The following is a 16,061-nucleotide window of genomic DNA, read 5'->3' on the forward strand; positions in this document are numbered from 1 at the left end:
TATGTAGAGGATCATGTCATCTGCAAACAGTGAGAGCTTTACTTCTTCTTTTCCAATTTGGATTCCTTTTATTTCTTTTTCTGCTCTGATTGCTGTGGCCAAAACTTCCAAAACTATGTTGAATAGTAATGGTGAAAGTGGGCACCCTTGTCTTGTTCCTGACTTTAGAGGAAATGCTTTCAATTTTTCACCATTGAGGATAATGTTTGCTGTGGGTTTGTCATATATAGCTTTGATTATGTTGAGGTAGGTTCCTTCTATTCCTGCTTTCTGGAGAGTTTTGATCATAAATGGATGTTGAATTTTGTCAAAGGCTTTCTCTGCATCTATTGAGATAATCATATGGTTTTTATTTTTCAATTTGTTAATGTGGTGTATTACATTGATTGATTTGCGGATATTGAAGAATCCTTGCATCCCTGGGATAAAGCCCACTTGGTCATGGTGTATGATCTTTTTAATGTGTTGTTGGATTCTGATTGCTAGAATTTTGTTAAGGATTTTTGCATCTATGTTCATCAGTGATATTGGCCTGTAGTTTTCTTTTTTTGTGGGATCTTTGTCAGGTTTTGGTATTAGGGTGATGGTGGCCTCATAGAATGAGTTTGGAAGTTTACCATCCTCTGCAATTTTCTGGAAGAGTTTGAGCAGGATAGGTGTTAGCTCTTCTCTAAATTTTTGGTAGAATTCAGCTGTGAAGCCGTCTGGACCTGGGCTTTTGTTTGCTGGAAGTTTTTTGATTACAGTTTCAATTTCCGTGCTTGTGATGGGTCTGTTAAGATTTTCTATTTCTTCCTGATCGAGTTTTGGAAAGTTGTACTTTTCTAAGAATTTGTCCATTTCTTCCTCGTTGTCCATTTTATTGGCATATAATTGTTGATAGTAGTCTCTTATGATCCTTTGTATTTCTGTGTTGTCTGTTGTGATCTCTCCATTTTCATTTCTAATTTTATTGATTTGATTTTTCTCCCTTTGTTTCTTGATGAGTCTGGCTAATGGTTTGTCAATTTTATTTATCCTTTCAAAGAACCAGCTTTTGGTTTTGTTGATTTTTGCTATGGTCTCTTTTGTTTCTTTTGCATTTATTTCTGCTCTAATTTTTAAGATTTCTTTCCTTCTACTAACCCTGGGGTTCTTCCTTTCTTCCTTTTCTAGTTGCTTTAGGTGTAGAGTTAGGTTATTTATTTGACTTTTTTCTTGTTTCTTGAGGTGTGCCTGTATTGCTATGAACTTTCCCCTTAGGACTGCTTTTACCGTGTCCCACAGGTTTTGGGTTGTTGTGTTTTCATTTTCATTCGTTTCTATGCAAATTTTGATTTCTTTTTTGATTTCTTCTGTGATTTGTTGGTTATTCAGCAGCGTGTTGTTCAGCCTCCATATGTTGGATTTTTTAATAGTTTTTCTCCTGTAATTGAGATCTAATCTTACTGCATTGTGGTCAGAAAAGATGCTTGGAATGATTTCTATTTTTTTGAATTTACCAAGGCTAGCTTTATGGCCCAGGATGTGATCTATCCTGGAGAAGGTTCCATGTGCACTTGAGAAGAAGGTGAAATTCATTGTTTTGGGATGAAATGTCCTATAGATATCAATTAGGTCTAACTGGTCTATTGTATCGTTTAAAGTTTGTGTTTCCTTGTTAATTTTCTGTTTAGTTGATCTATCCATAGGTGTGAGTGGGGTATTAAAGTCTCCCACTATTATTGTGTTATTGTTAATTTCTTCTTTCATACTTGTTAGCATTTGTCTTACATACTGCGGTGCTCCCGTGTTGGGTGCATATATATTTATAATTGTTATATCTTCTTCTTGGATTGATCCTTTGATCATTATGTAGTGACCATCTTTGTCTCTTTTCACAGTCTTTGTTTTAAGGTCTATTTTATCTGATATGAGTATTGCTACTCCTGCTTTCTTTTGGTCCCTATTCGCATGGAAAATCTTTTTCCAGCCCTTCACTTTCAGTCTGTATGTGTCCCCTGTTTTGAGGTGGGTCTCTTGTAGACAACATATGCAGGGGTCTTGTTTTTGTATCCATTCAGCCAGTCTTTGTCTTTTGGTTGGGGCATTCAACCCATTTACGTTTAAGGTAATTACTGATAAGTATGACCCCGTTGCCATTTACTTTATTGTTTTGGGTTCGAATTTATACACAATTTTTGTGTTTCCTGTCTAGAGAATATCCTTTAGTATTTGTTGGAGAGCTGGTTTGGTGGTGCAGAATTCTCTCAGCTTTTGCTTGTCTGAAAAGCTTTTGATTTCTCCTTCATACTTGAATGAGATCCTTGCTGGGTACAATAATCTGGGCTGTAGATTATTTTCTTTCATCATTTTAAGTATGTCTTGCCATTCCCTCCTGGCTTGAAGAGTTTCTATTGAAAGATCAGCTGTTATCCTTATGGGAATTCCCTTGTGTGTTATTTGTTGTTTTTCCCTTGCTGCTTTTAATATTTGTTCTTTGTGTTTGATCTTTGTTAATTTGATTACTATGTGTCTTGGGGTGTTTCGCCTTGGGTTTATCCTGTTTGGGACTCTCTGGGTTTCTTGGACTTGGGTGATTATTTCCTTCCCCATTTTAGGGAAGTTTTCAACTATTATCTCCTCAAGTATTTTCTCATGGTCTTTCTTTTTGTCTTCTTCTTCTGGGACCCCTATGATTCGAATGTTGTAGCGTTTAATATTGTCCTGGAGGTCTCTGAGATTGTCCTCATTTCTTTTAATTCGTTTTTCTTTTATCCTCTCTGATTCATTTATTTCTACCATTCTATCTTCTAATTCACTAATCCTATCTTCTGCCTCTGTTATTCTACTATTTGTTGCCTCCAGAGTGTTTTTAATTTCACTTATTGCATTATTCATTATATATTGACTCTTTTTTATTTCTTCTAAGTCCTTGTTAAACCTTTCTTGCATCTTCTCAATCCTTGCCTCCAGGCTATTTATCTGTGATTCCATTTTAATTTCAAGATTTTGGATCAATTTCACTATCATTATTCGGAATTCTTTATCAGGTAGATTCCCTATCTCTTCCTCTTTGGTTTGGTTTGGTGGGCATTTATCCTGTTCCTTTATCTGCTGGCTATTCCTCTGTCTCTTCATCTTGTTTAAATTGCTGAGTTTGGGGTGTCCTTTCTGTATTCTGGCAGTTTGTGGAGTTCTCTTTATTGTGGCGTTTCCTCGCTGTGTGTGGGTTTGTACAGGTGGCTTGTCAAGGTTTCCTGGTTAGGGAGGCTTGTGTCGATGTTCTGGTGGATGGAGCTGTATTTCTTCTCTCTGGAGTGTAATGAAATGTCCAGTAATGAGTTATGAGATGTCTATGGTTTTGGGGTGACTTTGGGCAGCCTGTATCTTGAAGCTCAGGGCTGTGTTCCTTTGTTGCTGGAGAATTTGCTTGTTATGTCTTTCCCTGGAACTTGTTGGCCCTTGTGTGGTGCTTGGTTTCAGTGTCGGTATGGAGGCGTTTGATGAGCTCCTGTCAATTAATGTTCCTTGGAGTCAGGAGTTCCCTGGAGTCAGGGATTGGACTTAAGCCTCCTACTTCCAGTTATCGGTCTTAATTTTACAGTAGTTTCAAAACTTCTCCTTCTATACAGCACCACTGATAAAACATCTACGTTAAAGATGAAAAGTTTCTCTACTGTGAGGGTCACTCAGAGAGGTTCACAGCGTTACATGGAGAAGAGAAGAGGGAGGAGGGAGTTAGAGGTGACCCAAATGAGATGAGGTGGAATCAATAGTGGAGAGAGTGGGCTAGCCAGTAGTCACTTCCTTATGTGCACTCCACAACTGGACCGCTCAGAGATGTTCACGGAGTTATACAGGGAAGAGAAGAAGGAGGCAGGAGACAGAGGTGGCCAGAAGGATAAAAGGGGGAAATGAAAAGGAGGGAGACAGATCCAGCCAGTAATCAGTTCCTTAAGTGTTCTCCACCGTCTGGAACACACAGAAATTCACAGAGTTGGGTAGAGTAGAGAGGGGTTAGGGAGGAGATACAGGTGACCTGGTGGAGAAAATGGAGAGTCCAAAGGGAGAGAGAGCAGTCAAGCCAGTAATCTCGTACACTAGTGAGAAATGGGTCCTGAAGATTGGGTTCTTAAAGGTACAAAATTGGTAACAAATACATAAAAACAAAAATTAGAAATTAGAGTAGAGTTTGGAATTTCAAAAATGCGATGTTAATGAAAAGGAGAAGGAAAAGAAAGAGAGAAAAAACGAACAAAGAAAAACAAACAAGGTCGTGAAAGTAATAAAGAAACTACAGGTACAAAATTGATAACTAATACCAAACAGCAAAAATTAAAAATCCAGAGTAGAGTTTGGAATTTCAAAAATACAACGTTAAAAAAAAAAAAAAAAAAAAGAAGAAGAAGAAAAATAAAGAGAGAAAACAAACAAACCAACAAAAACAATGTCACAAAAATTATAAAGAAAATACAGGTACAAAATTGATATCAAATACCAAAAAGCATAAATTAAAAATCTTGAGTAGAGTTTGGAATTGCAGATATACGATGTTATATAAAAGAAGAAGAGAAAGAAACAGAGGAAAAAAAAAAAAGTCACAGCAATTATGAAAAAAACTATAGGTACAAAATTGATAACATATATCAAATGGCTAAAATTAACAATCTAGAGTAGAGTTTGGAATTTCAAAAATGCAATGTTAAAGAAAAGAAGAAAAAGAAAAAAGAAAAAAAAAAAAAAAACCACGGTCAAAAAATTATAAAATATATATATGAAGTTTGCTGAAGAAGAAAAAAAAAAAAAAAAAAAAAATAGGGTCTTTTTTTTTTTTTTGCAAAGTAATAGTTATAAAAGTGAAAATTAAAGGACAATAGAGGACTTAAAAAAATTTTTTTTTAATTAAAAAAAAAAAGAAAGAAAGAAAGATTGATCGTAAAAATAGTAAAAATATATCTAGGTCTTTCTCTGGTTTTGTTGTGAGTATTGTGGGTTCAGTTCATTTTTGGCAGATCCTTAGTCCGACTTATATTTCTCAAGATCTATAGGCCCCTTCCTATGTAATCCGTAGTAACCACAGGGTTTTAATCTATGGCCTGTAGCTTCCAAGGCGTTTCCCTCTGTTAGAGCTTCTTCTGTTTGCTGGTCTCTTCAGTGTCTGGTTCCCACCCTGACACAAAGGGGACGGTGGAGGACCCTATTTTTTTTTTTTTTTTTTTTTAATTTAGGCTCACTTGTTCAGCCGCGCTGTGGGGAGGGAGGGAGGGATGCTGCAAACAGATAACACTGGCGTGCGCTCGAAGTGCCTCGGCCACACTGGGTCTGCCCCCGCTCACGGCGCGTGTAACCTCCCTGCCCACACTGCTTGGGCTCTAGGTTGTTCCGCCGGGAACAATCAGAGGCCGGCCCTGGACTGAGCTCCCAGGTCCAAGCCGCTCAGGTTCAGGCACTCGGGTAGTCCTCAGAGGCGCAGACTCGGTTGGGCCTGCGTTTTGTGTTCTTCCCAGGTCGAGCAGCTCAGGCGATGAGGTGCTTGGCGGGCGCCAATGCTGCGACTTATCGCCTCCCCGCCACTCGGTTATCTGGGTGTAAAACCGGCGCACCTTCTCAGGCAGATGTTGACCGTCCAGACCCCCAAGAAGTTTTAGTTAGCAAAGAAGCCTGCTTACAGTTTTATAGATAGTGTCTCTCTGGGGCTGCGATTGCCCCCTTCCGGCTCTGGTTGCCTGTCACCGGAGGGGGAGGTCTGCAGCCGGCTATCTCTGTTCAGTCCTTTGTTCTGTGCGCGGGCCTGGCGGTGTCTTAGGTTAGGGCTGGCTTTTCGCGTGGTAGATATCCCACAGTCTGGTTTGCTAGCCCAAATTATTTCGCTCAGATAGCGCTCAGGACATTCGGCCCGATTCTTACTCTAAGGGACACAGCCCGTGCCGCACTTCCCTGCCCAGCCCCCGCTTGCTAATGCCGTGTGCAGGCGTCTGCGCTGCTTCTCCGCTGGGGGAGTTCCCGTAGGGCTCACAATCCGCGATTTTTAATTGTTTATTTTTTTTTTCCCCTCCCTTTTATGTTGCCCTCTGTGCTTCCAAAGCTCGGCACAGATTCGGCAGTGAGAGGGTTTCCTGGTGTTTGGAAACTTCTCTCTTTTTAAGACTCCCTTCCCGGGACGGAACTCCGTCCCTCCCTCTTTTGTCTCTTTTTTTGTCTTTTATATTTTTTCCTACCTCCTTTCGAAGAGTTGGGCTGCTTTTCTGGGTGCCTGATGTCCTCTGCCGGCATTCGGAAGTTGTTTTGTGGAATTTACTCGATGTTTAAATGCTCTTTTGATGAATTTGTGGGGGAGAAAGTGTTCTCCCCGTCCTACTCCTCCGCCATCTTGGCTCCTCCCTCCCCTAAGCTTACTTTAAAAAAAAGCCTGTTTAATTTTAGTTAACTGTTTTTTCCATTGAAATAGAATTAATTTTACTTAATTTTTAGTAATTAACCTTGATTACTTTTGTTATTAGTTTATATTTTTTTAGCTTTACTGCAATATGATTGACAAATAAAAATTATATACATCTCAGTTGCACATGTGATTTTTGTAAGTATACTATGTGATTTGACATACATACCTATTGTGAAATGATTAGTGCAATCAAAGTAATAAACATATCCCTCATCTCACATAGTTACCTTTTTGTGTGACCCAAGAACACTTAAAGTATACTCTCTTAGAAAATTTTAGGTGTTCAATACAGTAGTGTTAACTATAGGCACCATATTGTACATTATATTCCGCAGACTTATTGAGTTCTGTGCTGCTGCTGCTGCTAAGTCGCTTCAGTCGTGTCCGCCTCTGTGCGACCCCATAGATGGCAGCCCACCAGGCTCCCCCGTCCCTGGGATTCTCCAGGCAAGAACACTGGAGTGGGTTGCCAGTTCCTTCTCCAATGCGTGAAAGTGAAAAGTCAAAGTGAAGTTGCTCAGTCGTGTCTGACTCTTTGCGACCCCATAGACTGCAGCCTACCAGGCTCCTCCATCCATGGGAGTTTCCAGGCAAGAGTACTGGAGTGGGGTGCCATTGCCTTCTCTGATTGAGTTCTCTGGAACTGTACAAGTTGGAAATTTGTACCCTTGACCAACATCTCCCCATTTCCCCCATGCCCCACCCCTGTTGACCATCCTTCTTATATTTAAAGGTAAATAAATAATGCTACCCATGTCTGGGTACTCAAAAGATCTTTTCATTTTCCTTAATGGCCAATAATTTTGCTAGAGTGTGGTTGTCAGTTTTTCATTCTAAGTCATTATTCTTTGACATGATGTGTTCCTTTTCAGAACAAGTTTCAGTCCTTTATTATTTTTTAATCTAATGAGAATTTTTATAAACTCTAAATTTTAGTATTTGTTTTGTTCCCTTGCTTTCATTATACTTCTAGGTTTCTGCTCTTTTCAGTGTATATTGGATCATTTTTGTCTAGCTTTGAAGTTAAAAATTTTTCTTGAATTCTTCTTTTCTTTTTGATCTTAACCCTCCTTTCCCAAATAGGTTTCTCTTAAGATGTTGTCTGTTTCTTATAGACATGGGTGTTTGTTCTGTAGAAGAGTTCTACGTGATTAGACTTGAGATTCTAGATCCACAGAATGATGCACCCCCTTCAGACATTGTGTTAGCACTCTTAAATTCACCTGCTTTTGGAGTGAGTGAACTCTTTCCAGTTTCCGCTGCTATTCTCAGTATCACCTGATAAGCTTTTCTTTAAGCAATTTTTGGCTTCCCTCGTGGCTCATTGGTAAAGAATCCGCCTGCCAGTGCAGATGTGGATTTGATTTCTGGGTCAGGAAAATCACCTGAAAAAGGAAATGGCAACTCACTCCGGTATTCTGGCCTGGGAAATCCCATGGACAGGGGAGCCTGCCAGGCTATAGTTTATGGGGTCCTAAAGAGTTGGACACGACTTAGCTACTGAGCATAAAAGCAATATACACACACATAAAATCTTATGTATACACACACACACACACACACACACACACATACACGAAAAATACATTCAGAAAGTAAATTCCTAAAGTATGTATTCTTTAACATTTTGACTACATTAAAGATATTTTTTTAACTATTTGTAATACCTAGTGCTTACTCTATGTCAGGTATATTTTCTCATGCATATATTTTCCCTTGACTGCTACTGGTCTTTCTTTCAGTCTGTCTCCAATATTTTAGCAGTCACTAAAATCCAAAGAATAGCAAGGAGAGATAAGAAAGTCTTCCTCAGTGATCAGTACAAAGAAACAGAGGAAAACAATAGAATGGTAAAGACAAGGGACCTCTTCAAGAAAATTAGAGATACCAAGAGAACATTTCATGCAAAGATGGGCACAATAAAGGACAGAAATGGTATGGACCTAACAGAAGCAGAAGATATTAAGAAGAGGTGGCAAGAATACACAGAAAAACTGTATATAAAAGATCTTCACAACCCAGATAATCACGATGGTGTGATCACTCACCTAGAGCCAGACATCCTGGAATGCGAAGTCAAGTGGGCCTTAAGAAGCATCACTATGAACAAAGCTAGTGGAGTTGATGGAATTCCAGTTGAGGTATTTCAAATCCTGGAAGATGATGCTGTGAAAGTGCTGCACTCAATATGCCAGCAAATTTGGAAAAGTCAGCAGTGGCCAGAGGACTGGAAAAAGTCAGTTTTCATCCCAATCCCAAAGAAAGGCAATGCCAAAGAATGCACAAACTACCACATAATTGCACTCATCTCATAATTTCACTTTTCACTAGTAAAGTGAAAGTGAGAGTGAAGTCACTCAGTCTTGTCTGACTGTTTGTGACCCCATAGACTCCACGCAAGAATACTATAGCAGGTTGCCATTTCCTTCTCCAGGAGATCTTCCCGACCAAGGGATTGAACCCCAGTCTCCTGCATTGCAGGCAGGCACTCTACTGTCTGAGCTACCAGGAAAGTCCATTGGTAGGTTGGCATAAATCCTTGACAGGGTTTCTGCCATAAAACATATCAAGTCACCCCACAGAGTAGGGCTTCTCACTTGATTCGGTAGTAAAGTAATGCTCTAAATTCTCCAAGCCAGGCTTCAGCAATATGTGAACCGTGAACGTCCAGATGTTCAAGCTCGTTTTAGAAAAGGCAGAGGAACCAGAGATCACATTGACAACATCTGTTGGATCATCAAAAAAGCAAGAGAGTTCCCGAAAAATATCTATTTCTGCTTTATTGACTATGCCAAAGCCTTTGACTGTGTGGACCACCAAAAACTGTAGAAAATTCTGAAAGAGATGGGAAAACCAGACCTCCTGACCTGCCTTTTGAGAAACCTGTATGCAGGTCAGGAAGCAACAGTTAGAACTGGACATGCAACACCAGACTGGTTCCAAATCAGGAAAGGAGCACGTCAAGGCTGTATATTGTAACCCTGTTTATTTAACTTATACACAGAGTACATCATGAGAAATGCAGGGCTGGAGGGAGCACAAGCTGAAATCAAGATTGCCGGGAGAAATATCAATCACCTCAGATATGCAGATGACACCACCCTTATGGCAGAAAGAGAAGAAGAACTAAAGAGCCTCTTGATGAAAGTGAAAGAGGAGAGTGAAAAATTTGGCTTAAAACTGAACATTCAGAAAACTAAGATCATGGCATCTGGTCCCATCACTTCATGGCAAATAGATGTGGAAACAGTGACAGACTTTATTTTTTTGGGCTCCAAAGTCACTTCAGATGGTAACTGCAGCCATGAAATTAAAAGATGTTTACTCCTTGGAAGAAAAGGTATGACTGAATATTAAAAAGCAGAGACGTTACTTTGCCAACAAAGGTCCATCTAGTTAAGGCTATGATTTTTCCCGTAGTCATGTATTTATGTGAGAGTTGGACTATAAAAAAAGCTGAGCGCCAAAGACTTTATGCTTTCGAATTGTGGTGTTGGAGAAGACTCTTGAGAGTCCCCTGGACTGCAAGGAGATCAATCCAGTCCATCCTAAAGGAGATCAGTCCTGCATATTCATTGGAAGGACTGATGCTGAAGCTGAAACTCCAGTACTTTGGCCACCTGATGCGAAGAACTGACTCATTTTAAAAGACCCTGTTGCTGGGAAAGACTGAAGTTGGGAGGAGAAGGGGATGACAGAGGATGAGATGACTGGATGGCATCACTGACTCAATGGACATGAGTTTGAGTAAACTCTGGGAGTTGGTGATGGACAGGGTGGCCTGGCATGCTGCAGTCCATGGAGTCACAAAGAGTTGGACATGACTGAGTGACTGAACTGAACTGAAAATCCAGTCAAAACTAAATAGATAAAGACTTCTGAGTGTTTTCTTAGTTATGACTGAGTGACCGAACTGAACTGACTGAACAACTCATAACAGACTCACCTTGCTACTGTAAACTGGAAAACTGGAAAAGTAGTTGTAATTACTCTTTAGACATGTGACAACAGGCATCTCTGTGCTGGTATCTGTGATGGAAGGAAAACAAATCAGGTAAGTCTTATAATTGCCCAAGCTTTCATTTTGGTGGTCTAATCATGCCCTGCCACAAGAGGGGTTGCCCAAGCAAAGCACAACATTTCTACTAGTTGTACAAGAGATCAGAACACAGGGGGCTTAGTCACTTCAAATATGAGGAAGAGGACATGAGCTAGGTAGAGAAAGAGCTCCAGAAACATGAATACAGTCCTCTTTTTTCTTTGGCTAATACTGAACTGTGTATGTATAGGGTGAAGTTGCATGAGGCCAAGTTAATAATAACTACTGCTGATTTGGAATCTGAACGATTCCCAGAACTCACAGAAAGCCTGGAGATGTCTGAAGTTGCATCACTCAGCTTACTGAAACCTGAAGGAAAATTAAGTACAGGCCCATGAAAAGTAATAGTTTAGGAGTAGTACTGCTGCTGCTGCTGCTAAGTTGCTTCAGTCGTGCCCGACTCTGTGCGACCCCAGAGACGGCAGCCCACCAGGCTCCCCCGTCCCTGGGATTCTCCAGGCAAGAACACTGGAGTGGGTTGCCAGTTCCTTCTCCAATGCATGAAAGTGAAAAGTGAAAGTGAAGTCGCTCAGTTGTGTCCAACTCTTAGCGACCCTATGGACTGTAGCCCACCAGGCTCCTCCATCCATGGGATTTTCTAGGCAAGAGTACTGGAGTGGGGTGCCATTGCCTTCTCCAAGGAGTAGTACTAAATTTGTCTAACTCTAAATTAAACCTGCTTTAACATGTCTTAGAGAGAAACTTCAAAAAGATTAAGCTTATATCAGATCAGATCAGTCTCTCAGTCATGTCTGACTGTTTGCGACCCCATGAATCGCAGCACACCAGGCCTCCCTGTCCATCACCAACTCCCGGAGTTCACTCAGACTCACGTCCATCGAGTCAGTGATGCCATCCAGCCATCTCATCCTCTGTTGTCCCCTTCTCCTCCTGCCCCCAATCCCTCCCAGCATCAGAGTCTTTTCCAATGAGTCAACTCTTTGCATGAAGTGGCCAAAGTACTGGAGTTTCAGCTTTAGCATCATTCCTTCCAAAGAAATCCCAGGGCTGATCTCCTTCAGAATGGACTGGTTGGATCTCCTTGCAGTCCAAGGGACTCTCAAGAGTCTTCTCCAACACCACAGTTCAAAAGCATCAATTCTTCAGCGCTCAGCCTTCTTCACAGTCCAGCTCTCACATCCATACATGACCGCAGGTAAAACCATAGCCTTGACTAGACTAAACTTTGTTGGCAAAGTAATGTCTCTGCTTTTGAATATCCTATCTAGGTTGGTCATAACTTTCCTTCCAAGGAGTAAGCGTCTTTCAATTTCATGGCTGCAGTCACCATCTGCAGTAATTTTGGAGCCCAGAAAAATAAAGTCTGACCCTGTTTCCACTGTTTCCCCATCTATTTCCCATGAAGTGATGGGACTGGATGCCATGATCTTGGTTTTCTGAATGTTGAGCTTTAAGCCAACTTTTTCACTCTCCACTTTCACTTTCATCAAGAGGACTTTGAGTTCCTCTTCACTTTCTGCCATAAGGGTGGTGTCATCTGCATATCTGAGGTTATTGATATTTCTCCCGGCAATCTTGATTCCAGCTTGTGTTTCTTCCAGTCCAGCGTTTCTCGTGATGTACTCTGCATATAAGTTAAATTAACAGGGTGAGGTACCATTTCACACTAGTCAGAATGGCTGCGATTCAAAAGTCTACAAGTAATAAATGCTGGAGAGGGTGTGGAGAAAAGGGAACCCTCTTACACTGTTGGTGGGAATGCAAACTAGTACAGCCACTATGGAGAACAGTGTGGAGATTCCTTAAAAAACTGGAAATAGACCTGCCTTATGATCCAGCAATCCCACTGCTGGGCATACACACTGAGGAAACCAGAAGGGAAAGAGACACGTGTACCCCAATGTTCATCGCAGCACTGCTTATAATAGCCAGGACATGGAAGCAACCTAGATGTCCATCAACAGATGAATGGATAAGAAAGCTGTGGTACATATATACAATGGAGTATTACTCAGCCATTAAAAAGAATACATTTGAATCAGTTCTAATGAGGTGGGTGAAGCTGGAGCCTACTATACAGAGTGAAGTAAGCCAGAAAGAAAAACACCAATACAGTATACTAACGCATATATATGGAATTTAGAAAGATGGTAACAATAACCCTGTGTACGAGACAGCAAAAGAGACACTGATGTATAGAACAGTCTTATGGACTCTGTGGGAGAGGGAGAGGGTGGGAAGATTTGGGAGAATGGCATTGAAACATGTAAAATATCATGTATGAAACGAGTCGCCAGTCCAGGTTCGATGCACGATACTGGATGCTTGGGGCTAGTGCACTGGGACGACCCAGAGGGATGGAATGGGGAGGGAGGAGGGAGGAGGGTTCAGGATGGGGAACACATGTATACCTGTGGTGGATTCATTTTGATATTTGGCAAAACTAATACAGTTATGTAAAGTTTAAAAATAAAATAAAATTTAAAAAAATAAAAAAATAAAATAAAAAAAACCAAAAAAAAAAAAACACAAAAAAACAAAACAGGGTGACAATATACAGCCTTGATGTACTCCTTTTCCTATTTGGAACCAGTCTGGTGTTGCATGTCCAGTTCTAACTGTTGCTTCCTGATCTGCATACAAATTTCTCAGGAGACAGATCAGGTGGTCTGGTATTCCCATCTCTTTCAGAATTTTCCACAGTTTATTGTGATCCACACAGTCAAAGGCTTTGGCATAGTCAATAAATTAGAAATAGATGCTTTTCTGGAACTCTCTTGCTTTTTTGATGATCCAGCAGACATTGGCAATTTGATCTCTGGTTCCTCTGCCTTTTCTAAAACCAGCTTCAACACCTAGAAGTTCACAGTTTACATACGTCTGAAGCCTGGCTTGGAGAATTTTGAGCATTACTTTACTAGCGTGTGAGATGAGTGCAATTGTGTGGTAGTTTGAGCATTCTTTGGCATTGCCTTTGCTTGGGATTGGAATGAAAACGGACCTTTTTCAGGCCTGTGGCCACTGCTGAGTGCCGGGAGCCGGCATATTGCATATTGAGTGAGGATCTGGAATAGCTCAACTAGAATTCTGTCACTGCCAGGGGCCAGCGTGAGGCACTCCGCCCGTGGCAAAGGTCATGAGGAAGGAGGCTCGGCATAAGCAAAGGCGGGATCGAGCCTCAGGAGTCCCCCTGGAAATTCTTGAGCATCTACCCCCAAAACCAGAGTCTGCCTACTTTCTGCTTTGTGCTTTCACCTACACCTCTGACTTTACGGGGGCTGTCCCCCACTACCTCTCTCTGAAAAGAGAGTTAGCTTACAGCTCCAGTTAATAATTCCCGGGTTTGACAGTGTTTCAACCTACAAACTCCTTTGGAAGTCCTCTAGCCTGCCTGAATAGGTTTTTCCGGCCACATGTGATTGTTCAGAGCCTCCCAACTGTGAGAGGCAGGAGATGTTCTAAATTGTTTAAACACAGATTCTTTTGAGTAGTTAAAAGATTGATTAGAAATTGTATTGGTGAAGGGTTTTTCACTTATTGAGCCAATGTTTGCTGCTAAGTCTCCATACTCCTTACCTACTCTGTCCTTGGCAGTGTATTGATTGATATAATGGGTGTATAGAAATGTAAAATGAAGCTTTGTCCAATGCTTTTTTGGAGGCTGGTGCGTGACTTAGGAATAATCACCTTTAGAGAAAAATAAGTTTCTTAAAATGTTAACAGGCCTCCGGGCCAGAAGATGATGTAAATCACCTGAACTTTTGCATATGATAAGTTTGAAAGCCTGGCTTCAATTAGAACCAGGAACTGCTGTCCTTGCATGACTCCACCCCTTCCCCCATTATCCTCTGTGCACAACTTAAGGTATAAAACTACTTTGGAAAAGAAAGTACGTCCCTTTTTTGTTCACCGAAATTTGGTCTCCCCATGTCGTTCTTTCTTTCACCTTCTGGCTGAATTTTTCCTCTGAGGAGGGGAAGCTCATCAAGCCTACTAATTTTGCCTGGGCTTCTAAGATCCAACCGGGGAGGCCTTAGTGTCTCCTCTCCTTCGGGAGAACGGGAGGACGCCTGCGGCCTTCGTAGGTGACGTTAATTCCCTGCTTTGGAATTTTATTCAGCCTCTTTTCTTCACTGAATTTTCCTACTGAGCTATCCTTATTTCAGCCGCTTTTCTCCACTGAATTTCCTCACTGAGCTATCCTCATTCTATTACTCTTTATATCCTTAATTAACGTTTAATTAAGCAGTTGTTTCCTGACCCTCGCCTACACCCTCTCTCCTTCGAATACCCTGGATCAGCTGGGGCTGGACCCCGGCAGCTGAGTTTTCCAAATTTGCTGGCATATTGAGTGCAGCACTTTCACAGCATCATCTTTCAGGATTTGGAATAGCTCAACTGGAATTCTGTCACCTCCACTAGCTTTGTTCGTAGTGATGCTTTCTAAGGCCCACGTGTCTTCACATTCCAAGATGTCTGGCTTAGGTGAGTCATCACACCATCGTGATTATCTGGGTCATGAAGATCTTTTTTTGTACAGTTCTTCTGTGTATTTTTGCCATCTCTTCTTAATATCTCTGCTTCTGTTAGGTCCATACCATTTCTGTCCTTTATCGAGCCCATCTTTGCATAAAATGTTCCTTTGGTATCTCTAATTTTCTTGAAGAGATCTCTAGTCTTTCCCATTCTGTTGTTTTCCTCTATTTCTTTGCATTGATCGCTGAAGAAGGCTGTCTTATCTCTTCTTGCTATTCTTTGGAACTCTGCATTCAGATGACCTAATGGCCATAAAATAAGCCATTACAATTTTTAAAGGAGAGCAGGATAATTTAGAAGCTCAACAATGTTATAGTCATAATGTTTCAAAATCAATAAAAATCAGTAGATAGTACAAAAAGCAAAAAAAAAAAAAAAAAATGCAAATCACAACCAGGGCAAAAGTCAGCCAGTAGAAACATACCAGAAATTATACAAATATTGGAATTAGTCAACAAGAACTTAAAAAAGGCCTTATATACACACTCAAGAGTGTTAAGGAAAATAAGAACATAGCAGAGTGAAAAAAAAAAAAAAAGGAAACTACAAAAGAAAACCAAATGGAACACGTAGAATTGAAAATGCTTTATATGAAAAGAAACTTTGGTAGATGACTTTAACAGATCAGTAGACATTATAGAAGAAATAAATAAAAAACTTGAATATTTGGTAAGAAGAAAGTGCTGAAATAGAGAGAGATAGAAAGAGAGAGAGAGAGAGAAAGTGAGAGAAAGAGAGAGGGAGAGAAAAAGGGATAGAGGATTCAAAAATAAGTAGACTCAGTGCCTTGTGATACAATATCAAGTGGTCTAATGCAGTTCAACTGGACTCAGAGTTGCATAGGTTAGAGAAAATATTAGAATCAAAGATGGCTGAAAATTTCCAACTTTGAAGAAAACTATAAACCTGCAGGATAGGCTCAATGAACCTCAAGCTGACTAATACAAAGAAAACTGCATCAAGTTATCCCCATAATCAAATTGCTTAGAATCAGTGTTTTTTAAATAAATGTTATACCAACCAGATTATAAAGACAAATTTCACAGAGGACCAAAAATGAAG

This window comes from Bubalus kerabau, chromosome 5, assembly GCF_029407905.1.
Source record: "Bubalus kerabau isolate K-KA32 ecotype Philippines breed swamp buffalo chromosome 5, PCC_UOA_SB_1v2, whole genome shotgun sequence".
In the NCBI taxonomy this organism is placed as follows: Eukaryota; Metazoa; Chordata; class Mammalia; order Artiodactyla; family Bovidae; genus Bubalus; species Bubalus kerabau.